Here is a 25,091-nt window from a genome sequence, read left to right on the forward strand (position 1 = left end):
GAAAGCCAGGCAATTCAACCCGAAATTAGCTTTTCCCTGCTTTTCTTATACATAACTCCTCACACCCAGAGCCTGGCATTTGTGTTCTTGTTTCAGACCTACTCTGCCACTTGATCATATAAGCAGCACCTTGATCTTTACTGAACAAATGTATGAGAGAAAGTCTGATTTTATTAGTAAGGTAGTTGGGACTGCTGATAGAAAGCTAAAAGCTCTGGTTTAAGAGCACACTGCTCAGTGCTTGCATGTAAGCACCAGACTAACCTCCTGTCTGTACAGCCAAGTATTTAGGGCTATGCTTCACCTTAAGCACATGCTTAAATTCAATTAACTTCATTTTAATCACGGGCTTAAGTGCTTTGCTCTCTCGGGATAATAAGACCATTGGCATTTCAGGTAGCTGGCTGAGCTTGTTTTTAAGTAAATCTCCTCCTCTCAAGCACAAACTGACAAACATGCAAATGAGAGTTACCTCTTTGCCTAAAGACAGAAAATGCTAACCCAGTCCTCTTCCAGTCCACGAGGGGAAACACCGAGGCACCGAACAGATTTTCATTTCCCTGATACTATCACATTAATTGTCTGCTGCCCTGCAAGAAGTTGTGCCATCTTTGATCTCCTCCCGAACCTGAGCAAGGAGAGGCATCAGCTTTGTTGCCCATTGAGATGAAGGAGGTTTGCCTGCCTGTTTGCTAGACAAAAGCAAACCTCTCGCAGACGTTGCGGGCCGTAGCTTCCCTTGGCGTACATTGGCACGTCCCTTTCATTCCAGGGGAATTACACTCATTTTACACCCCAGAGTACATCTCAGAAGGCTTTCCACGTCATGTATAAACTTGAATAGAGAGATTCTGTATCATGAGGTGAGATCATAACAAGCAAGTGTTTCACAGGCAGAAGACTGCGGGGTCTGGGAATGCTCGGCGGTAGCTGGTAAATACGGTATGGGCCGGTCATTAAGTGGGGCCAATTGTTTATAAGAAGAATAAACCTGTTGGTAGGCAGAGCCAAAAAAGCAGTTTCCTTTAGCATGGTTCTCCTAATTAACAGCTTTCCCCCACCAAAGCAGTAAAAGGCAAAATGAATGGTTTGATTAAGCCCCCCCCCCAACCCTGTCCCCAGGCTGGGATATTGCTGACGTGAGTGGAGGACTGACAGCAAATCATGCCAGTGGTACCACCAGTTTGAAAGGAAATAAATTGTGTGGTGCTGTCTTAAATTAATTAATGAAAAGGGGGGGGGGGGGGGAAAGGACAAAAAAAAAGGAAATTATTTTCAGGGTTTTCTAACACTTTGGTGTTTATGGAACAAGACCAAAAAGCAAATCCAGCCAGACAGGAGTTTGTTTTCCTTACAATTACCTCTATGAATAGTGATATGAAGAAGGAATGGTATTAAAGAAAGGACAAAAAATCCCCAAAGCAACCCCAACACCTACAGTGCCTGCATGCCCCAGCCTTCCACCTGCATCTCCTGATCATTGCTGCAAGTATTTTCATCCACAGGAAAAAATATCCCTAGCGGAAGAACAACAGTGCTGAGCGGATCTTGGGAGCACCCCAGCCAAGAAACCTCTCTACCTTCAAACCCCAGGGTTCTGAAGAGGCTTCGAGTGATTCACCACCAGTTCAGGGAGCTCAGAAACTGCCAGCAGCTGCTCAGCTCTGCGAGAGCTGGGAGGTGACCGTGGTACAGCCAGGGCGCTGCGGCTGCCAGCACCTGAATTGCCACACATACCTTTGGGGGTATCCCTCAGAGCCCTTGCTCGTACCGTCACCTGCATCCAGGAGCTGGTCCAGCCCAGAGAGGTGGAGAGAGAGTGGACCTTCCCTCCTGCAGGCCAGTATTGCTGCAGGAAAAGAAGATGAGTGGTAATGAAGTGAGGCGGTGAGAAGCTCGCCACGAGCACTCAGGGGTTTCTCTCCAATGTCAGCGTACTGAGGCTGCTGCTGGTGGCTCCAAAATTCATGGGCAACAAAAATGCTGAGCAGGGCAGCTTTCCCCCAGGCCTACCCTGGGCCTGACTGACAAATACCTTTGGCTAACCTGAAGAAACACCATCCTTTGGTTTGCAGAGGTCTGTCTCTGGTTGCTTGCTTCCCCCTTTTGCCCAGAGAAAGGCAAATGCCAGGCAGAAGCCCTAAACATATTATTTAGTCCTTTCTTCTGGAAGGAAGAAACAAACATCCAAAGGCAGAACGATTTCAAGTCATTCAAACTCCTGATGTAGGAAAAGCCTGTAGTTAGTCAAAGATAATCCTGTTCTTTCCACCAGCTTTACTACACTGTAGCCATCACTGCCCGTTGGGTGCTACATCAATGGCAGAGCAAAGTTAAACCATCCCAGCGCAGAAGGGCTTTTGGACCTCCACAAAAGTTCATTTGCTGTAAATGGCAATAATTCAGGACAATTCTTCCTAGGTTTAAACATCAAATAAAATGTAAGGCTTCAAAAGTGCTTTCAGTCTGTGCTGGAAACCAGAGAGGGGTCAGGGGGTGGGGGGAAATCAGGCAGAGTTAATAGGTTCTTTGGAGCGAATTATCACTTGCAGCCCGTTCCTGAGGTTCCAGAGAGATTCCTGAGCAGCCTCTCTGAGTTCATCAAATGCAGAGACTTCAAATGCAGATGAGATGATTGATATAGTAAAGGTTAAGTTATATGGGGTGGGGGAAGGAGGGGGGTTATCCTCAAGCAAAAGCCTCACTGCTTGCTGCCTGAATAAGGGCTGATTACTGACAGCAGAATCCAGCTCTGTGTTAATGCCCCATTTAGTGCCCCACTTTTGCAGGCTGCAATGCTACATCCCTGCCCATTTCACCTTCTCCCTTAAATTATAAGGGGGAGGGGGAAGGACTAGACTGAAGTGCTGCATTCCAAGTCTCTCTCACATAGTCCTCCTGGCAAGCTGCATGGCTCTTTTTGTAACCAAAGGGACCAGAAGCAGCCTCCTGGCCCACTGGAGGTCTCCTCAAAATCTGGCTCTTAAAATTCTTGCTGACAGCAGAGAGGAAAACAAGGCCACAAGTCCCTACTGCTGCTGTGCTTGCAGGATGTCCTCTCCTGCCAAGGGCACAAAGAGCTGCCCAGAATCATCCATTTTTATCACTTTCTGTTATTGTTTCCTTCCCTCACCACAAATATTTCCCACAGTGCCACTGTTTGCTCTTGGCCTCCTTACTCATCCAGGCTCGTAGTCAGGGGCACACTGGGCATTCTGTTAGGCCTTTATTCTGTGTTCTGGTAGGCATGAAAACACTCAGTAGGGATTCCATTATGCTTTAGCACTTGTGTTGAAGGGTGAAATAGCTTTGCAGCCTGTCAGGGGAGCGATGCATCACAAACAGTTCCTTCTTTATCCTACATATTTTTATGTAAGCATCCTTAGCCCTGGTTTATAACAAGCTGCTCTCCCTGCACAAGGCTGTCTGGAGGAGGAAGAGCTGGTTTAACTTCCCAATGACCCTGAAAGATTGGAGAGAAACAACAAACAAGAGCATCCCTATGTGAAGTTATCGACCTTCTCTGGGGCTCTGAGGCTGGGGAGCCCAAACGTTGGCAAAGAGCTCTTACCTTTGTTCGGTGTTTTGCTGCCTCAGTTTGCAGACATTTGCATTGTTTTCACCCAGGTGCTGATCTAATCTCCAACTTTGACAGCTTGGAGTCTTCTGCGATGTCTTTGAAGACTGAATGGGTCAGGATTTACATGGGCAGAGCAAAGGGCAGGGCAGTGTCAAACCTCACAGCCTCAGTGTTCCCCACTGGCATCCTTTCACTGACAATCTTCAGGTTCTTGTCAGCAACTCCTGCGTTTCCAGCACCAGAAAGTGTCAGATTTCTCATTTCTGCTGTGCTGCCAGGTCGCAGCTCATTACCACACCCAGCTAAGCTGCACGCCGAGCCTTTGCTTAAGGCAGGGCTCTGATCAGTTCATCCGAGTGAAACAGCCAAGCCTCCTTTTCCAGTAGCAAAGATGTGAAGGTCATTTAGCCTCAGTGAATGGCCCTGTCTGGAAGGGACTGTGACACGGGTCAAGGATGGAGCATCAGCAAAGGGAGAAGGGGAAAGGGCAATTTCCTCCTCTGAAAGCTCCCCACAGTGCACTTCCAAGTCAGGAACTTTCCTGACTCTTCCCCAGCTCTTTAAAACAAGCATGTCAGTGTTGGAAAGCTTTTGGGTACTCAGAGTGACAAAACCTCAGACTGATGGTGTCCTTCTGACACACCCCAGGTCTCCTGGGTTTGCTTTTGGAATCTCAGGGGTTGGCCAGAGCCACCCACCCTGATGGTGCACCGAAGCAGGATGACACAGCAGCAGCAGTACAGCCTTCAGCATCTTGCCTCATCACTAGCATTTCAGAAATGAACCAGGACAAGATCTGTTCCCCCTCGAAACAGTCTAGACACTCCATTCTGGAACAGCAGGTTGGAAACCTAAGAAGGATTTCTTCACAATACTTGGAGCAGGAGCATCTGCTGCTGCTTTGCCCTGAGCCCCACTCATGGTGAGCATGACACATGTGCTGCCCAGAGGCAGGCAGAGACTTAGGTCATGACTCAGAGTGTTGTTAATCTTCCTTCCTTAGGGTTTCCTTCCTCTCTGCCTCCAGGACGTGGGTCCTACACCAGCTTTCTGCCTGGAACAAAGGGTGGCCCCACGGCGGCATCTCGGGCTAGCCTCCTGCAAAGGAAAGGAGTTCACTGAGCACACAGCCCCGGCAGTTCCTGCTGACATCCAGGGGAGGGACAGAGCTGCCCTGCTGAGACCGCTCACTTTGATGCCACTCCTGGTAGCACTATGAGGAGCATCAGACCGTGGAGCCTCTCCAGGGTCTGATTGTAAGCCCAGACCTGGGCAGGTTGGAGCACTCTGCGCAGAGTCCTTCGTTTCGCTCAGCATCCACAGGAGCAAGATGCTGGTAGGCAGCAGCTGTAAAAAAAAAGCAAGAGATCAGAGCAATGTGCTGGCTTGTGCCTCACCAGAAGTCACAGGGCTGTGCTCATCACATGGTGCACCTCCAGAAGCCAGTGGGCTTGTGCCCCCATGCTGAGCCCAAAGCTCTGCTCCCGGCCAGTGCTCTCTGTCGGCTGCAGCCTGCCCTGCACAGTGGATACCAAATTGCCTCCCTGCAATGACAAGCTTCATGTCCTGGCTTCTTCCCCTGAAATAGAAAGCAGAGGAGGGGGGGAAGTATTAAAATTGTTCCTTTACTCTCCTAACAGATCCCTGTGAAGTGGACATAAGCAGCCTGCAGAGCAGCAGTGAGCATGAGAGCCCCTCTCCAAATCCCTGTCGTTCTGTGCTGGTTTACAAGCCCTAAAGACAAAGTTAATTAACAATGTTCCCCTTACAACATGTCCTGGGAGAACTTGTGTTCACCCTTGGCTAAAAATCTTTCCTGACAATATCTTCTTATTGACCCAGCAGCAGAGGATTCAGGGCTGATGAAAAGAGGAGGATTCAGTGGCACAGGGGTGCAAACTGAAATGCCAGCACCAAATAAGGCCAAAAGGCTTTGGAAAAGCAGGAGACCATTTTGGGTCTCTCCTCAGGCTGATTTGTCTTTGATTTCTTAGCACGGGAAGGAAGAGAAGAAAGGAAGCTTTAGCCTCAAAGCCCGCAGTGAGCAGTAAGATTTCTACAAAGGTGGTGGCAAATTGGCACAAGATGAGGACAGCTTCTTGGGAAGCTCTGTGGATCTTCTCAGGAGCTCTAAGGAATGGCTGGGGCTGGCAGGAGGGAGCCAGCCAATGTAGCAGCAGGAAGGTGGCAGTTGCTGCTCCTCTCATCAGTGCTTTCAGCTCCTTCCTTTCAGTTTGCTGAGGAATCTGAGGAAGTTTTCATTTCCCCCCACTTCTTTTTTGCACAGAAAATCAGTGACTCTTTTACTGCTCCAACCCTGGTGGGAAGAGCCATGACCTGCAGGGTGGGATTGCTGCCTGCTCCTGCTCAAAGGACACAGAGCAGATTTGGTGCTCCCTCCTGCCCCACAGGCATTTTGTCAGCTGGAAGAAAATTAATAACATCCCAGCACTGCTGTGCATTCAGCAGCTCAGTGGGTGAGAGGCAGCAGAGAAAAGGCAATCACCTGGGAGTGCACAGAGCTCTGAAACCAGCAGCAAAAGCTGGAGTGCAGTCAAAACACAGGTGCTCCATCACCATACCTTCACTCAAGTAGCTGTGTCCTCAAATAACCCCCACAAAACCCCCTGGAAGAGGCAGTGGGAGGACTCTGGAGGATGAAGGTATCTGAGGAGGACCCAGCTGGTGCTGCAGGATCAGAGGCAGCCAGAAGGGTCTGGGTTAATCTTCTCCAGAAGAAAATTTTTTCCCCATGAGAACAGTCAGGCATTGGAATCCTCTCCCAGGGGAAGGGATGGATTCCCCACCAGTGGACAGTTGGAAGGCTCAGCTTGACAGGCTGCTGGGCCAGCTCACTGCAACCCTGCTATTACCTAGAAAGGTTGGACCAGATGATCCTTCAGGTCCCTTCCAAGGTGGCATGCTGTGATTCTTCACACCAGTGCAAAGCTGCCAGGTCATGGGCTGGGCTTTCTGGTGGCTGACCTGGTGGTTCTGTTTTGCTTTGTTGAGTTGTTTTCCTTCTGACCAAGAGGTAGGACCTGTGAGTTTCATGTGTGATGGTTCTGGTGGCTTGAGCATAGAGAATAAAGGAAATGCAGCCTGCAGGCTTGCTCGGCCCTGAGTTACACAGCTCCCAACTCAACACAAGGTTGAGAAGATGACCCTGGCTGGTGAAGGAGAGAAAAGAGGGGAGGAGTGGACACCACGGTGCCCAGCAGTGCCAGCTGCCCTGAAGAGTGATGTTCTTCCTGCTGAATATGCTGCAGCTAAAGCCCAGTGAAGCAGATGCCACAAGTCCAGAGGGCTGCAAGCCTGGAAGCCCGGTGGCACGCTCCCTCTGCTGCGGCAGGAAAGGTGCTGGATCAGGCAGGGCTGCTGAAGAGCAGATGTCTCACACTTTTTTACCATCTCTGGCCAGAAGCAGGAAGGAGACAAACCCTGTATGCTTGCAATTACAAACCAGGGGCCTGATCCAGAGTCTATTGAAGTTGACAGAAAGGTTTCCATTGACGTCAGCAGGGGCTGGGACTGGCCCCCAGAGCTTCGCCGCATGCTAACTACATCTGCCGGCAGCTGGAGCTTCGCTGCGTGGATTTCAGGACCGGCTGGGCTGACCAGGCTGCCTCTCCTCATACCATGGGTAAAAGGGCAGCCTGCAAGCACAGGGGTGCAGGCTTGAAGGCTGGTTCTGAGCAAGGACCAAGCTCAGCATATCGTGCAGCCGCCTTGGGCTGTGCTAAATTAATGCCATCTGCTACTGGCCTTCCTCCCCTCGCCTCCTCCCACCTCCTCCCTCAGGGGGCTTCTGACAGTGGAGAATAGCTGGAGTACAGTCACAAGCATCACGCCTCTTCCTGTCCCTAACACACCCTTTACACCCTTTGTTTCTCTCTAAGTGTCATGGGTGGAGTAGGATCCCAGCATGCTGGCTCCAAACCAGCTGGCAGCATCTGGCCAGGCTCAGCCCCATTTCTCCTAGGCTTGAAGGACCTGAAGCAGGCTCTGCAGCCTCCAGGGGTTAACGACAGGGGTTTTTCACCCAGGAGAGAAGCTATGCTCGGTGACATCAGCACCTCCTGGATGAAAGCTTAGGAGCTTTCCAAAGGCAGAGACCCGAACCCTGCAAGATCTCTTCCACCCGGGGAGGAAATCTTTGTCAACAGCCCTTCTTGGGGGGGAAGGCTGCTACCCGGGCCTGAAAGTTCAAAAGGTAGGAGCCAGCTCTCAGCAGCAGTGTTTGTGAGGCACAGCTGAAAGTAGAGATCCTAATTACATTTGGCATTTGGAACCCTCAGCCTCCCCCTAAACAAATGACATCATTTGTGGCCCCGGCAGTCAGAGCCACTGTAAGGGACTGTAAACAAGAGCCCATCCAGCCCCATTCTGCTCCAACAAAAGGAAGGGGAAAGTGGGGGCAAATCTTGCTAAACGACCACGATGCTCACTCTCCCTCACTCCCCTCACTCAGGGGTGTCCTGATACCTCTGCAAAATGGCTTTGGACAAAAGCCACCCTCAGAAACTGAGGCTTTTTCAACCATAAAGTCAAGAGAGGTTCTCCTCCCACTCTACTCTGCACTGGTAAGGCCACATCTGGAGTACTGGGTCCAGCTCCCCACTACGAGAGAGACAGGGAACTATGGGAAAGAGTCCAACAGAAGGCCTGGAAGATGCTAAGGAGCCTGGAGCAGCTCTGTGAGGAGCAAAGGCTGAGAGCCCTGGGGCTGTTGAGCCTGGAGAAGAGCAGCCCCAGAGGGGATCTGAGCAATGCTCAGCAAGAGCTGAAGAGTGGGGGACAAGAGGCTGGAGCATTTCTTGCTGGTGGTCAGCAACAAGACAAGGGGCAGCAGGTCCAAGGTAGGGCCCAGGAGGTTTCACTTGAACTCAAGGGAAAGATTCTGGTGTGAGGGTGCTGGAGCCCTGGAACAGGCTGCCCAGAGAGGCTGTGGAGCCTCCTTCAAAAATAATGATAAAACAGAACAAAACAAAACAAAGTAAAGTAAAATAAAGTAAAATCAAATATAAAATAAAGTATAAAATAAAATATAAAATCCAATCCTCCTCCTCCTCTGAGAGTGCTGAGTTTCAGTCTCTGTGCATTTTCTGTTTTGCTGGGAATCGGCACAGCAGCAGCTCAGAGCCACCCCTGCTGCCAACCCAGGAGGGTTTTTCAGAGCTCTCCTTTCCTTCTAACGATCCTGCTCAGCTCTGCTTAGCTGGTGATATTTGAGGGCAGTCCGGGAACAAGCACAGACCATTAATGGTAACAGGATGAGGTTAGAGGCTTTGTGCTATCTGCATGCCCCTAACTGTAACCTGCATTCAGCTATTTCCAGCCCTTCGTGCAAACAGAAGCAACATTTGCATTCAGGTTGCCCTCAGTGCCTAGATGTGCTGGGTGATAAATGCAAAGCAGAGTGTCAGGGCAGCACCCAGCTGCAGATCAGGTAGATACTGTTTTTCCCTCCCCAGGTGCTGTGGGTAGATGCTCTTTGCCAGGTTTCCTTTTCAGCAGTTGCTCTCACTCACCACTGAAAAACAACTGCTCCTTTGGACTGCTTCCCTGCTGCTCAAGCCTGCAAATCCCCTTCCTAGCTGTCCTTCTGATAGCTTCCTTACCCTCCTCAGTCTTTTCTTCCTGTGTCCTTCTGTCCCAAGGAACAGGTGATAGAACAAGAGGAAATGGCCTCAAGTTGCGCCAGGGAGGTTTAGGTTGGACATTAGTGGCAACTACTTCCCTGGAAGGGTTCTCAAGCACTGGCACAGGTTTCCCAGGGAGGTGGCTGAATCCCCACCCCTGGAGGTGTTTACAGAGGCAGAGCTGTGGTGCTGAGTGACATGGTTTAGCACCAGCCTTGGTAGAGTTAAAGAATGCTTGAACTGGGTGATCCCAGAGTCACAGAATTACCCAGGTTGGAAAAGACCTTGGAGACCATCCAGTCCAACCTATCACCCAACACCATCTCAGCAGCTAAACCATGGCACCAAGTGCCTCATCCAGTCTTATTTAAACACCTCCAGGGATGGGGACTCCACCACCTCCCTGGGCAGCACATCCCAATGGCCAATCTCTCTTGCTGGGAAGAACTTCTTCCTAACATCTCCAAGGTTTTTGCCATCCCAAACAATTCTCTGATAAAATACAGGACTCTTGACCCAAGCAGATGGCAATATCCCCTCTCCTATGAAGTGAGGTGGGCTCATAATGAGCCTTTCTCTGCCTAGCTGAGTCACAAGACACTGAAGCACTCCCAGTATCCTCCTGCAGACACTTTCACGCTAGTTAGGCTTCATTCAGGGCAGCGCTCGCCTGCAGAGTGTGAAAGAGGCCATTTATGCTTCATAATGATAATAACCAGCAGTTGGAGACTGGGAAAAGAAAGGAAAATAACACCCCACAGAACTTTACAGGAAAGGACATTTAGCCTTGCCAGGAGGGTGAGGAGGTCAGACATCTGCTGGTTAGTCTCGCCCCGGATTACAGGCAGGAATGCACAGCCGCAGAGGTGGGGCTCTGCTGGCCGTGGGGGCAAGGGGTGCTCATGGCCAATGGGATTTTGGGGTGCCCCAGCGTGCCCCCCGCTTGCACAAGACCTCTTCTGTCCATGGGTGCAGAGTGAGGTCACTGCACAGCCCAAATGCCAGGGAGTGAACACCGAGGAGAAAAGTGTGCCCTGGAAAGATGCTGGCCATGAAGCTGGGGTAGAGCCCAGCCCTGGAATGTGTTTGGAATCCTTCTGAAGCAATCCACATTCATCCTGGTTAGTCAGGGGAAAAGCCCAACAAGCAGGCATCCCAGAGCCTGCACCTGGTGGTCCCAAACTTCCTAGGCACAGCCTGCCTGTGTGTTTTGGGAAGCCAGCTGCACCTCACCACCTCCAGAACCTGCTGCTTTAACCCTCTAGTAGCACAAAACCATTGCAAGGACTGAAAGTGGGAGGACCAAACCCAGGCAGTGTCCTCCTGTGAGAGAGAGGGGATGGAGAGCTCACAGGGGCACATTCCACTGACACAGACACAGTAAGGAAACCCCAAAAGCCTGGGGTCATGGAATCACAGAAGGGTTTCAGTTGCAAGGGACCTTCAAGATCATCCAGTTCCAACCCATTGCCATGGACAGGAACACCTTCCACCAGCACAGGTTGCCCAAAGCCTCATCCAGCCTGACCTTGATCACCTCCAGGCAGGGGACATCCACAGCCTCCCTGGGCAGCCTGTGCCAGTGTCTCACTACCCTCATTGCCAAGAATTTCTTCCTCACCTCCAGTCTCAATCTTCCCTCTCCCAGCTCAAAGCCATCACCCCTCATCCCATCACTATAAGCCCTTCTAAAAAGTCCCTCCCCAGTTTTCTTGTAGGTCCCCTTCAGGGATTGGAAGACCACTGTAAGGTCTCCCCAGACCCTTCTCTTCTCCAGGCTGAACAGCCCCCACTCTCTCAGCCTGTCCCCACAGGGGAGGTTCTCCAATCCTCTGATCATCTTCATGGCCTCCTGTGGCCCAACAGTTTGATGTCCTTCTTGTGCTGGGGGCACCAGGTAACACTGGAGTTCGACCTTCAAGACCTCACCCACGCACAAGCAAAGGAACATCTTCTTATCAACCCCCCTGAGATCTCACAATATTTTCCCTTCAGTCCTGCAATTTCCCCCCCCCCCCCCCCCAGCATCTGCTGTAAGCTCTCTCAAACCTCCTCTGTGCTCAGCTTACGTTCACCTCCCATCTATTTTTAACAGAACATAAGCTCAGGCTGAGGCTGGAGCAGTGCAGCATTTCTCTGGAGTACCCCCAGGCTGCCTGGGCACAGCTTTCCTGGCACTTAGGCCCTCGGTTTGGGAATTATTTTGCTATGCTGAGTGCGTGGCTGATAGTTTAATGGCTGCAGGAGGTTGCTCTCCAAACAGGGCTGGAGTCGTCATGGTAATACATTGCTAGGAAGATGAAGGCATGCATCGAATTCTCAGTTGTTTGAGCTGCTCTTTCCTTGCCATGTTTGGAGAACATCCTATCGAGTGCAGTCCTCCAAGACGTCTTACTGGATCCCCCACCGAGCAGTGACTAACCCAGCGCTCGGAGTCGCCCATCTGCAGCTCTGGGCTCTGGCCGGACCCGTGCCGAGGGGGCTGGCCGGGCAGGGGGCTGGCCGGGCAGGGGGCTGGCCGGGCAGGGGGCTGGCCGGGCAGGGGGCTGGCCGGGCAGGGGGCTGGCCGGGCAGGGGGCTGGCCTCCAGCGCTGCCTGTTTTGCAATACCAGGAATTCCTTCCAGCCCCTTTGAACTAAAGCCTGGGCAGACTCGCGCTCCGCCGCAGCATTTGGCTCCAAGATACAGAGCAAGGTTGTCAAACAGCGCAGAACAGTTCAGGCAGCCATGGGAGCCTACAGTTTGCTTTTGAAGAGCGGTGCAGGCGCTGGAAGGGATCGGTGGGACCCGAGGAGATCGTCACATTGGCAGTGTTGCCCGGGGCTTGGCTCCACCCGCCCCAGCAGCAGCTTGCTCGGAGAGCATCGCCCCGGAGATTGCGATCAGGCTCTGACAAAGGCTTTAGCCAAGCACCTCGGTATTTCTGATAAACTGATAGCGTTTCTGGCTCCTGCTGCGAGGGATCGGCTGCCATCAGCTGGATCTCTGTCATCTGACCACCGGGGAGTTTCTCACGCAGCCTCACTGCCAGAGGTGGAGATCCTCCGGGTGGGTGGGAAGAGCGAGGCAGCGTTTCCCCACGAGCAGCTCCCTCTGACCAGCCCACTCCTGTGTCCTCGGCAGGCCGAGTCTGTGCTTCCCCGTTTCACACAGTCAAAAGAAGGACATCACTGAAAACCTTATCTCTGCGAAAATTCCTGGAAGGGAAGGGAGCCTTGCTGGCAGTCCCACGCGGGGGCTCGACTCCCTGCTGCCGTTTGAAAGGGGAGCAGAAAGAAACCTTCAGAGGCTGCACCTCGGGAGAGCAAACACAAACCCAAACCGCAGCAAGCCCAAAGTCCAGGGCAGGAGCACCTGGCAATGCCATCTCCAGAGGTGCCTCCAGCAGACAGCAGCCCCAGGGGTGCTTCTGAACGTCCTATTGCTGGGCACAAAGCAAGCCCACAGCCATAGGAGCCTGCGAGGAACCACAGCTCCTTGTCAAACCCATGGCTGTGGAGGGACCACTGCTCCCACGGGGGGGGACCACTGCTCCCACGGGGGGGGACCTCTGCTCCCTGCAGTCAATGCCTTTCTCAGAAAGGCAGCAAATAAATACTCACTGCCCTGTACGTGATCTGCAGCTTGCAGCAAAGATGACCCCAAGCACATGGGAAAGGGATCAAAACAAAAGGCACGTGATGGCTCTCGACAGAAACGACCTTATCCATGGAAGGGACAAACACACATGGCCTTCAGCTCCCTGTGAAACAATACCAGGGCTGCAGCAGGGCTGCAACTGGGAATAGCAGATGCTGCCCAGTGTGCTGGAGCAGTTTAGCATGCACAGCACACAGCAGGAAATCAGAGTGCTTTCATGTGAGCAGAGGAGAGCTCATTGCAAGCTCATTTCCAGCTAGCATCCATGAACCCCATGACAGAGAGACTCAAGAGGCAGAGTTCATACCAGGATCCTGAGTTCACTCAGTCCTTGTGTCCAGCTTCTTGTGCAGCCAGCTACAGGTGAGACCTGGCTTAAGGTCAAGAGCTGCTGAGCAAGATGGGAACAGTTCTGCAGCATCTCCTCTTCAGAGACTCTCTTATCCCCAGTGAGGAGCAGGACACTTCAGCTGCTGCTCATTCCTGGGAAATTAAAAACTCACACAGAGCCTGAAGGACCTCCAAGACAGTGGGAGAAGGCAAAGCCCTCCCCAAGCCACACGTCTTTGACTCCTTCAGTTTAACCCTGACATCTAGAGCTGCTTCTGCAAACAAGACATCGCCTCTGGCTTTTAATAGGTGCCAAATCCATTGTCTGACTAAAGAGGCAGATTAGCTGTGGGCCACTGGAGCAGACCAGGTGGTTTACTGAAGTCCACAAATCCCCTGGGCACATTGCTCCAGTGCCTCATCACCGCCACAGTGAAGAATGTCATCCTTACAGCAAATCTCAACCTACCCTCTTCCAGTTTGAAGCCAGCACCCCTTGTCCCCATGCCCATGCAAAAAGTCCCTCTCCAGGTCTCCTCTAGTCCCTTCAGATACTGGAAGGCTGCTGTAAGGGCTCCCTGAAGCCTTCTTTTCTTCAGACTAAACCACCCCAGCTCTGTCAGCAGCCTCCTAGGTGTTTCAGCCCTCTGATCACCTTTATGGCCCTCCTCTAGACATGCTTGAGCAGGTCCAGATCATTTCAAGTCCTCCATTCCCATTCAGCACCAGGGTGTTTGCAATCAAAGCTTGAAGCACTAAGAAGGCAGAGAAGACCAAAGCTTCTCCTCCTCTGTCATTACAGAGCATGAGAAGGTGAGACTCAGTCCCAGCAAGGAGCTGCAGAGCTGCTGCACCACTGCAGCCTCACCTCTGCATCGCTCCCAGCCCCCACACACAGGCTCCACAGGGGACCTTGCTGAGGAGCTGCAGTGCCAAGTGAGCAGGGTCAGGTGAATGCCAAAGCTCAGGCCAGAAGTGACACAGGAAGCAGCTGGGTCCTGCCTAAGGGAGGTGGCTGCAGCACTGCTGTTGCTGTTGGCCCCCTGCCCTGCCCGGGGCAGCCGTGGTGCCATGCAGGGACCTGCAGCAGATCTGCTGAACAGAGCCCATGTGTGAGCTGCAAACGTGGTTAGGATGCAAAGGGAACCTGTCAGGGTGAAGGAAAAGCAGGCTGTGCCCCGAGGTGGTTCTTCCCCTTCCTTTCTAAAGCACCCAAAATTTACCCCCCCAAGCCCAAAAGATTAAGGGCATGGTTTAGTGGGCAGGGTGGTGGTGTGCTGATGCTTGGACTTGATTTTAGAGGCCTTTCCCAGCCTTAGTGATTCTCTGGCATGGGGCTGACCTCTCCAAGGGTTTTGAAAACATCCTGAGCCTTCTCAGTTACCTCAGGGCAGGCTGTCCCAGAAACACCACCCGAGCCCCAGGTCCCCTCCTCATCAGCAACAGCAAACATCACTGCACAGCTCGCAGCTCTGGCACTGGTGTGGAAGCTGCCAGCCAGGGAAACATGCAAAGCAGCCACTTGAAAAACACAGCTCCCCACTTTCTGTGCATGGGGAACGAGCATGATTTATCTGGGAAGGAATTTGCCCTCAGTGTTGATCTCCTTAAAAGAGATGGTAACTAAAATAGCTCCAGGCTGCCCCAAAATCAACCACGTGTCATGGGCAGGGACTTTGAGCTTTTCCTCTCACCCTAACCCCAGATTCTGACAGAATTGTTTAACTTAAAGGAGACATTTAAGGTCATCAAGTCCAACCCTTACCCCAGCACTGCCAGGTCACCACCAAACCATGGCCCTTAGCACCACATCTGCACAGCTTTTCAACCTCTCTAGGGATGGGGACTCCAACACTGCCCTGGGCAGCCTGTGCCAGGCCTTGGCAACCCTTCTGGGGAGGAAATTCTTCATGGTATCCAACCTAAACCTCTCCTGGTACAGCCACCAACTGGTCTTAACTCCATTCAGCACAACCCTTTGGGCCCTTTTAATCGCAGCATCCATGTCAGTGCCCCATTCCTCCCTGTCCTGCAGCAGATGCTGGTGATGTTTCTGCACAGGGCAGAGGCTGGTATCCCTCTTGGATGGGTGCTAATTGAGTGGGAGAGCTGAAAGCCTCCCTGGCACAGGCTGCTGGGGCAGGAGAGCCATTCCCAGCTTGGCCCAGGCAGAGAGCTCCCCAGGAGTGGGAAAGAAGAGCAGTTTGGTAGGCAGGGAAGAAGCCAGCTAACAGAAATTGCTCACCAGCCAAACAAGCAGGATTGCCAGTATCAGGAAGCAGGATTAGAATCACAAGTTGTTGGCACAGACATTGTGGGCTTAATATTGTTTGGGAAGCCTAGAGTGAGTTGGTTGGAACCAACCAGCCTCCAAAAGACCTCCCAAACCAAACAGTCTGCCTTGTGGAGGTGCATGTACAAACTCTCCCACACTGCCTGGGACCAAGGCTCGGATCCAGGCCTCAGCCTGGCTTTCAGTCACTGGCCAAAACCAAGGGAGCAGATTTCTTGGGGGCAGGGCTGGGAAGTGTGAGGGAGGTTGTCATCCCCTCGGGCTCCCTAGGCTGGTTTGTTTCCCTGTCTGCATCCCAGCTGTAGCTGCCTCTGCATCCCTGTGAAAGGAGGAAGGAAATGGATCCTGCTCAGTTTGGAAGAGCTCCTTACCCCTCCTGGGCACCCAGGACTGGGCAGGGTTTGCCCCCTAACACCTGTAGCTGTCTGTCACCAAGAAGTGATGCCAAATCTGGAACAGCTAAGGTGGATGTGGCACACCTTGGGCAGGAGACCTGCTGAAGGCAGCGTGGTCGTGGGGAAGCTCCAGACAATGAGATGCTGTCCCACATCAAGGTGTCTTAAGGACCATAGACCCATAGAATGCAGTGGGTTGGGAGGGACCTTTAAAAGTCATCTCCTCCAACCCTCCTGCAGTAAAGCCAGGGACACCTGCAGTTGGATCAGCTTCCTTAAAGTCCCATCCCACCTGACCTTGAGTGTCTCCAGGGATGGGGTCTTCACCACCTTCCTGGGCAACCTGTTCCAGTGCTCCACAACCCTCACAGCAAAGAACTTCTTCCTAGTGTCCAAAGGATGATCCCAGCAGCAGTGGAAGGATGCTGAGGTACCACAGGGTGTAGCAGAGGTGTTACCAAGTCTGTTTCACCCAGGTTATTATTCACAGAAGAATCCTTGGTTTAGTCTTTTGCATAGAAAAAAACCCAGGAGTTCATTGAAGGGTTTAATGAACCTTTGAAGCCATCACTGTGAAGATTGCTGAATTAAGCTGCCAAAACAGCATTGCTGAGCTCCTGGGAAGCCAGGAGAAGGAAAGGTGTATTTAATGCACCTCATTTAACTCCTGCTATTCAGAGGAGGCAGCAGGTGCAGCCCTGAGCCACACGAGATGCTGATGGGGACAGTGTGCAGTCATTCAGCCTCTGCCTCTCTGCAACTGAACAGTCAGGAAAGAAAAGATTCTCTCCTCTCTCTCCCCAGAGCCCTCCAGAGGCAAAGAGGCTTTTTCAGTCTCTTTGTAAAGGTGCAGCATTTCTATGCTTCAAGCTGCATTCAGCCCCCACCTGCTGTGTGCTTCCCTGCAGGCTGGATGCCCCAGGGCCTAAATCCGGGGGTACTTACCTACCTACTGCTCTTGCAGTGTCAGAGTAAATACTGCCAGGGGAGTTCCTCGAGTATCTGCCCTGAACAGGTGATCATTGCCCTTGTGGCTTCTTGTAGCACAGCAGCAGAGTGGCTCCATGGAACAAATGGCTGTGGAAACAAAAGCAGGGTGATGGCAGAGGTGAGAGAGGACAGAGCTGCGTCTGAGGCATGGGCAAGGAGACCTGGCTGAGTCTCTGAACATGCCAGAGGCATCCCCAAGTCCATCTGATCAGTACCCTGCACTGGGGAGCTAGGCTGTGACCTTGGAAGCCTCTCCTGCCTTGCTTGCTCAGCTGGGGAAGCAGCTCAGCACCTCACCTGAAACATGAAATTGTTGCAGCTGAAGGAGTCCTTTAAGATGATCCAGTCCACCAGTTAGCCCAGCACCCTCAAGTCCACCACTAAGCACTGTCCTTCAGCATCACATCTGCACAGCTTTCCAGTCCCTCCAGGCATGGGGACTCCACCACTGCCCTGGGCAGCCTGGGCCAGGGCCTCACAAACCTTTTGGTGAAGAAATTGTTCCCAATGTCCAACCTAAACCTCCCCTAGGGTAACTTGGGGCCATTTCTTCTCATCCTATCACTTGTTCCTTGGGAGAACAGATCTAACCCCACCTGTCTCCAACCTCCTTTCAGGCAGTTGTGGAGAGCAATGAGGTCTCCCCTCAGCCTCCTTTTTCTCCAGACTAAACAGCCCCGGTTTCCTCAGCTGCTCCTCATAAGACTTGTGCTCTAGACCCTTTAGCAGCACCTAAGCACACACCCAAGCACCTTACTCTGCACCTGCCCCAGACTGTGGCCATTCCTATGTCCCCAGCACAGCATGCCCCCAGTTTGCTCTCTACAGACCCAGCTTCTCCCAAGGTGCAGTCAGAGTCTAGCCACACTCACAAGTCCAGGCTGAACTCCTACTTTTTACACGAAGAAACTGGAAGCTGCAGTTTGCCCTTGCCAGGAGGGCAGCAGGGCTGGCAGCCTGGCGGTGGTGAGTTCTGAACTCCATCTTCCACCCTGCAGCTAAAGGTGCACAGAGAAGCAGGTGAGAGGAGGATGCTGCAGCCTCTCCGACTCAGGCCGGGTGGAAGGGGACCGGCTCCGGTCTTTGCTCCCAAAACTGCTCCATCTGATGGCGAATCCATGTAAAACAGATCCAGGACCCTGGAAGCGAGAGCCCGGGTCCGGCAGAGCAGCTGCCCCCTTGCTCTCGGTTTCCAGCCTCCAGCACCCAGCTTCTTCGCTAGCATGGCAGCAGGATGCAAACGCTCACCCCCGCAGCGAGCACACCAAGATGCTCTCACCGCCGCGGCTCGAGTGCTTAGGAAGGGGGCTGCATGGAACTGTCCATCACAGCCACGTCTGGAAGGTGCCCTCCAGACCACCGAGTCCTGACCTCTGTGAGACTTTGAAATCAGAGCAATCTCTGTCCCCCCTCCCCGAGCCAGGTCCAGTCTGTGCTCCGTCAGAAATGCTGTTGGTGAGCCTGAAAATAACAGAACCATCCTCAGGCTTTCTCAAAGGGAAATCCTCTCCTCCTGGGCACACAACAGCAGGGGAAAGGTGACAGGAGAGCAAGAAAGGGATCTTGCTTGCTTGGCTTTGTGCTTCCTATGAAAAGCAGTGTTGGGGGGTGGGGAGGTGCTCTCCTTACCAGCCAGGACTCCTTCTGCCACTTGCTGCTGGTGCCAAGTGCATGGCAGCCAAGGTCAGGCTCAGCAGCTGAGCCTCACTGTTGGGCTGGGTGCACCCCAACATGAGACAAGGGAAGGAGCTGGCAGAGGTAAAGGGGGGTGCAAAGGGTTATTCTGCTGTTTCCCACAGCGTGACTCCAGGCTGCACTAAGGAGAGAGGAGGACACCTTCTGCTAGTGGAGCTGTTTGAAGCTCTATTGCTGTTTCCCCTGCTTCATTAGACCTTCCTGTTTGACACTGGAGAGGACAATCCTTCCTGGTGTCCTGGCTCTGCACTGCTCAGCAGCCACCTCCCCTTTCCCCTTATTTATCCCCACTCCCAGATGGGCCTTAGCAGAGCAGTGAAGGCAGCAGCCCAGGGGCACAAGGTCCCCGGCCCCTCTGCCCCCCATTTCCCTCGGTGCTGGGGCTTGCTGGGCAGGAGGCTGGACGGCTCCTGCTTGCTGAACCTAGTCCCGTGTTTCACAGCAGCATTTAAACAACTTCCTCAGGAAATTTCACAGGAGCAGTGGCAGGCATTGATTTCAAGCAGAAAATATCCCAGCAGGAAACTTACAAAGGAAAGATGTGCTGCAATTATGTCTGCTCCGGGCTTGCAAGACGGAGGAAGAGGAGATGTAAACCAAACACATCCAGCCCGGCTCTGATGTGCAGCCATGCTGTAATGAATACAACCAGGGCTTCCAGAGCTCTCCTCTTGCCATCAGAGGTTTGCAGCCTAAGAGCTCAGGTTCTCATTTGGTTGCTCACATGGTGACAGCAGCGTTGCCACTGAGCAGCACAGACCATCTCACCTCATCTCATCCACAATCCAGTCACAGAATGGTCCAGGCTGGACCTCCAAAGCTCATCCAGTCCAACCCCCTCTGCAGCCAGCAGGGACATCCTCCACTAGATCAGGTCACCCAGAGCCCTGTTGAACCTCACCTTGAGTATCTTCAGGGATGGGGCCACAACCACCTCCCTGGGCAACCTGCTCCAGTGTTCCAGCACCCTCCTGGTGCAGAATTTGTTCTTAACAAGCTCAAGCCATTGACACAACCTGTGACAGCTTCTGGGTCACCAAAAAGGGCCTGAGGTCAAGTCCAGGTTTTCAGTCAACTTCCAGAAATAAGAAATGCTTGAACAAAAGACAAACTGCCTGACAAATATGCATAAAGGCCCTCAGAGGGTTTGAAGCTGCTCCACACTGAATTTCATTTTGCAGGAATCTCTCAGGAGCAGGTTTCCATCTCCCACTTCTGTCCCTTAAAGCCTGTTTTGGCCTTGCCACGCACACTCAGGTACAAATGTCACACTTGCTTCTAAGAGGGGAAAGCACACCTTGGATTTGTTGCATCTCTCCTCAGAGCAGGTTTTACCTGTCGTGGTTTGTGGGGAAAAAAGTGAAATAAAACAGAAGAAGAAATAAAACAAACAATCAATCAAAAGAAATAATAATAATAAAAAAGATAAATAAAACCAGAAAATGAAGTAAGAGAAGCAAACAAGAAGAGGAGAGAGAAGCAAACAAGAAGAGGAGAGAGAAGCAAACAAGAAGAGGAGAGAGAAGCAAACAAGAAGAGGAGAGAGAAGCAAGCAAGAAGAGGAGAGAGAAGCAAGCAAGAAGAGGAGAGAGAAGCAAGCAAGAAGAGGAGAGAGAAGCAAGCAAGAAGAGGAGAGAGAAGCAAGCAAGAAGAGGAGAGAGAAGCAAGCAAGAAGAGGAGAGAGAAACAAACCAAAAGAAGAAATAAACCCCAAAAAAGAAACAGAAACCACCCCCAAAATTAAAAATGAACAAAAGCAAACCTTTCAATTAAGAGAATAAAATGCAAGACAAAATATCAACTAAAAATTCCAAGTCAAATGTAAATAAAAGGTGACATTAAAAAGCCAAGTCAAACACAGTCCAGCCTGTTGGCAGGAGGAAATTGAGGCAGAGCTTTAAGAGCAGGGTTTGGAGCTCTGCTTGCAGCTGGGGATGCTCCTTCCTCCCCCTGCCTCCCGACCTGTTCCGCTCAGTTCAGCTCAGAGCTGCGGCAGCCCCGAAGCCTCTCCCGCAGGGCCGAGCCGTGCGCGGTGAGCAGCGCAGCTATTTATAGCCGCGGGAACAATAGGTGACCTTGGCCCGGGCCAGCACTTGGATCCCCTGCGCCTGCATTGTCCCGCGGCATTCCCACCCCGCTGCCTGCCCTCCCCAAGGCTGCCAAGCCCTCGGACGCAGGGTGGGGACACCGCGGAGCTCACAAACAAAGCCAGGCTCGAGGCTCAGGGACAGCACACCCAGAGCTGGGCAGAGGTGATTTCTATCCCCCCCTTGCACTTCCCCCTGGCCACTGCGATGAGATCCTTTGCTCTGCTATCAGCAGCCTCTGCTTCAAAGCAGCAAGAGAAAGACCTTCTGGTGGCCTTCCAGTGCTTGAAGAGCTGATGAGAAAGCTGGGGACAGAGGTTTTTAGCAGGGCCTGTAGTGACAGGGCAAGGAGTGATGGGTTTAAACTAAAATAGATTTAGACTGGAGAGAAGGGGAAGAATACTGTGTTAGTTGAGAGCGGTGAGGCTGCCCAGAGAGGTGGGAGATGCCTTACCCTTGGAATCATTCCAGGTCAGGCTATGCAGGGCTCTGAACAACCTGCCCTAGCTGAAGACACCCCTGCTCCTTGCAGGGGGGTTGGACTAGGTGTCCTTTAAAAGGTCCCTTCCAACCCAAAGCATTCTGTGAAAGAGTAAAGCAAGCTCTTCTCCCTGGCCCTTTCCTCCCTTTCTTCCTGGAACACAAGCTGGGTCCAGTGAGGACACCACAGAGGGGAGCAGGAGACAGCACTGCCGTGACCCCAGAGCCTTGCCGAGCCCCAGCTGGGAGCACGGTGCTTGGGCAGCCCACTGGGGTGAGCCTCCTGCTCTGCGAGGGAGGGGATGCTGCCAGCCCCCCACCCTGCTACCTGCAATGAAAGCCTGGATCCACTCCCACGGGGCTCCCCTGCCAGCCCTGCCCAGGGGCTCCCCTGCCAGCCCTGCCAGGGGGCTTGCGTGCTGCGGGCTGGGTGAACCCCCTGGTGTGTTTGCAGAGGCAATGTCGTGAGATAAAGCCAAGGCTGCTGGCCAGCGTGAGCAGCCGAAAGGGCAAGGAGAAGCTAGAAAGGAGAGGCAGCAGCAGAAATCAGTCCCAAAACAGGGGCTTCCCCTCTCGCTGTGGGGTCACCCGGACAATCCTGCTGGTTCCCAGTGCTGCCTGAAGGGAGCAGGTCCGGGGGTGCAGGGAGCTGCTGGTCGAACTGGCCGGAGGTCGAAGCGCTGCTTGGGGCTTGCTTTTGAGCAGAGATCCCCACCAGAGGGACCTCTTGCTCAGAGCTGAGGAAACCAGGCTCCAGCCATCCTTCTGTGCTGGCTCCTGCCCCACTGCTCACCTTCTGCTCCAGAGTGAGCCACCGGCCAGCCAGGGGCAGCTCTCTGGCGGCACTTCCCATGGGCTTCTCCCCGGGTCAACACCTGCACGTCCCCGGGTTCAGCTCTTTCAGAGAACAGGCCTGGATTTGCTAGGCTGGGGGTGGGAAGGTGATGCAGGCAGCATCCCATCTCCCCTGGGCACAGCAGGGAGGAAGGAGAGCAGCCCCTGCCCTGGCTGCATCCCCTCAACACGCAGCCACCACAGTGCCCCTGAGGTTCTGCTGCTCACTGGAGCCAGAATTTCCTGCCTGGTGACAGTGAGGAGCAGCAGCCCTCACTGAGCCCTGGCTGGGATGGATGTCTCAGGAGACCAGGGGGGGCAAAGCTCTGCTCTCATGCTCAAGGGAACGACACAGCCCCCTGGCTCCTGCAGCAGCTGCCACCGGCGGGTGAGGAAGGAGGGGCAGCAATGACAAAGAGCTTTTGTGACCACTGCTCAGCCCCTGAGCAGCCACCATGTACTCACCACTGGGCAGGGGAACTGCAGCATGTTGACAACTTCTGCCTTCCTCCCTCCATCCCAAACCAAACCTCCCTGGATGAAAGAAAACTCAAGTGCAGGGTCACAGAAGCAAAGAATGGTGGGGAAGGGACCTCTGGACACCATCTCGTCCATGCCCACTGCCAGGGTCACCTCAAGCCTTGTGCCACACCATCACACAGGCCAGAGCTGATAACCAGGCTGTGGCAATCCCCTTCCTTTTGCACCTGGAATTTGCAGCTTAAATCCAAGGAGGAATCTCACCCCTCACACTACCTCTTCTGTGGGAATTCCATCCAGTTCCTTCTGACTTTGGGATTTCCCAAGCAGAGTGAGATTGTTCTGGTGCCTTTGCATGCAAGTGTCTGAGAACTGTGCTCCCTGTCTCCCACTAAAAGCCATTGCACTCTGGGATCTTTCCACTCACACCTCAGAGGAGGGGCAGAGCACCCATCAAGCTGGGGCTGCACAGACCAAGTGGACCTTATCAGAGCAGCTCTTTGAGGCTGAATGGTTTTCTTCTCCCTCTCCTAATAGGATCCTCAGCTGGCACAGAGCCCAAGGCCAGGAGGAACCTGCCAAGGAAGGAGATCTGAGCCCCAGCCACTCTGCTGGGAACTTTTTTCTGTTCCTCTGGCATGAGTATAATTAAGGCCCCACGACGCAACTGGATCAGAGGGGAAACTGCCTCCCCAAATCCCCAGGAGAGCAGCAGAAACAGCAAGGGGAGGGTCCAGAGCTGCCCAAGAGGCAGTTTGTGCCAGCACACACCTGCAGTGAGCCCCAAGCAGCCCCACAAGGAGCAGCCAGTGGGTCACATCACACCAGCCTGCTGGGTGGCACAGCAGCAGCCACCACCTGCCCTGCTGCAGGCTCTGACCTCAGCCTGGGTTAGCAGGAGCAGCCTCCGAGCAGCAATGCTGGGATGGAGTTAATTGCTGACACTGTTTGGAGAAGAGGTTCAGGGGCAAGTAAACACACACAGACAGGAGCAGAGGCCTGAGGTTAATCCCAGCTTCCAGCTGGCTTTGGAAAAGCACTGGAATCACTGCTGGAGCACATCCAGACCTGCCAGTGATGGGCCAGTGGTTGGACTTGATGACCTTGAAGGTCTCTCCCAACCAAAGCTGTTCCATGATTCATACTGAACCCTTGTGCTGTCCAGCCATAGTTTTCTCCTTTCAGACACAGGTTGGCTTCTCCAGCACTGCCTGGTGCCCATCCTTGCCCAGGCAGTCACTTGGTGCCTGTTCCAGCCTTTACCTTTCCTCCCAGCATTGCCTGGTGTCCTCCAAACACCCCATCCTTGCCTGAACATCACTTGGTGCCTGTTCCAGCCTTTACCTTTCCTCCCAGCATTGCCTGGTGTCCTCCAAACACCCCATCCTTCCCTGAACATCACTTGGTGCCTGTTCCAGCCTTTACCTTTCCTGCCTAGCACCAGCCAGGGCCCAGCCCCACACCTCTCCCTCAAGCAGCACTGTGCAGATGCAGTTGTGAGGGGTGATTAACCAACTTCTCCCTGCAGCCACCTCCAGGCAGCCCTGCATCGACAGCTGCTCTCAGCCCTCTGTTGCCAGTGCTCCAGCCATGGCTCCAGCACCAAGTGAGGGCTCATCATTAGCAGAAGCAGCGATGCTGCAAGGCTGACGTGCCTGCCTCCTTGTGCTGCTGCTGATTAACGCTCCCCAGCCTTGGAAGAAACAACTCAACCAGCCCCAAAGACCTACAAAGAGAAAAATGATTCCCTGTGGCCAAGTTCAGCTCCCACTGAAATCCCTGTAAGTGTTTCCACTGGCTCCAGGGGGAATTGGCCCAGTCACTACCCAGGAGACAACCTATAAATGGATGAGATTCCTGTGTGAGTCATCTATATGTACAGCCAAGCTCAGCTCCTTCCTCCAGTGACTCCTTTGTCTTGTCAGTGCTGTTTGTGCTAGGAGCTCTGTCCTCCTGGCCCTTCAACCCTTTGAGGGCCAGGCATCTGGCACCACACACAGGGTGTTGACCAACAGGCTGGGGAGCACAAAGCATCACATCCTGCCTCTGCATCAGCATCACTTCATTTGTTCCTTGATGCCTGCATTTCCCCCTCCCACGACACAAGTCAGCTCCCTCCATGCTGAGAGAGCACAGCATCCACCCCGAAACAGGAGGCCTGCAGGAGGCTGCTCTGCAAAGGGGGTTGGTTTGATGGCATTAAAATAAGTACCTGCCCAGACTCATTTCCCAGGGAGCACAGCCTGGAGGAATGCTGCTCCCCTGGCATCTCCAGCAGCGCTCTGTGCAGTAGCAGCCAGCTGGCCCTTGCCACCCTCCCTCCCAGACATCTTTGTGTCACCAACACCAGAAGAGCATGGAGCCTGGGAGAGGATCTCTGGAAATCATCCTGGGAAGTGGCCTTCAAAGCCACAGCCATGGAATCACAGCAACCCTTTGGCTGCAAGAAACCTTTCAGGTGAGCAGCACTGCCAGGTCACCACTAAACCACATCCTCAGCACCACAGCTCCAGGGCTTTTCAATCCCTGCAGAGCTGGGGACTCCAGCACTGCCCTGGGCAGCCTGCTCCAGGGCCTGACAACCCTTTAGGGGAAGAAGTTTTCCCTGATGTCCAGCCTAAACCTCCCCTGGTGCAGCCTGGGGCT

Source organism: Dryobates pubescens, chromosome 16 (assembly GCF_014839835.1).
Source record: "Dryobates pubescens isolate bDryPub1 chromosome 16, bDryPub1.pri, whole genome shotgun sequence".
Classification (NCBI taxonomy): domain Eukaryota; kingdom Metazoa; phylum Chordata; class Aves; order Piciformes; family Picidae; genus Dryobates; species Dryobates pubescens.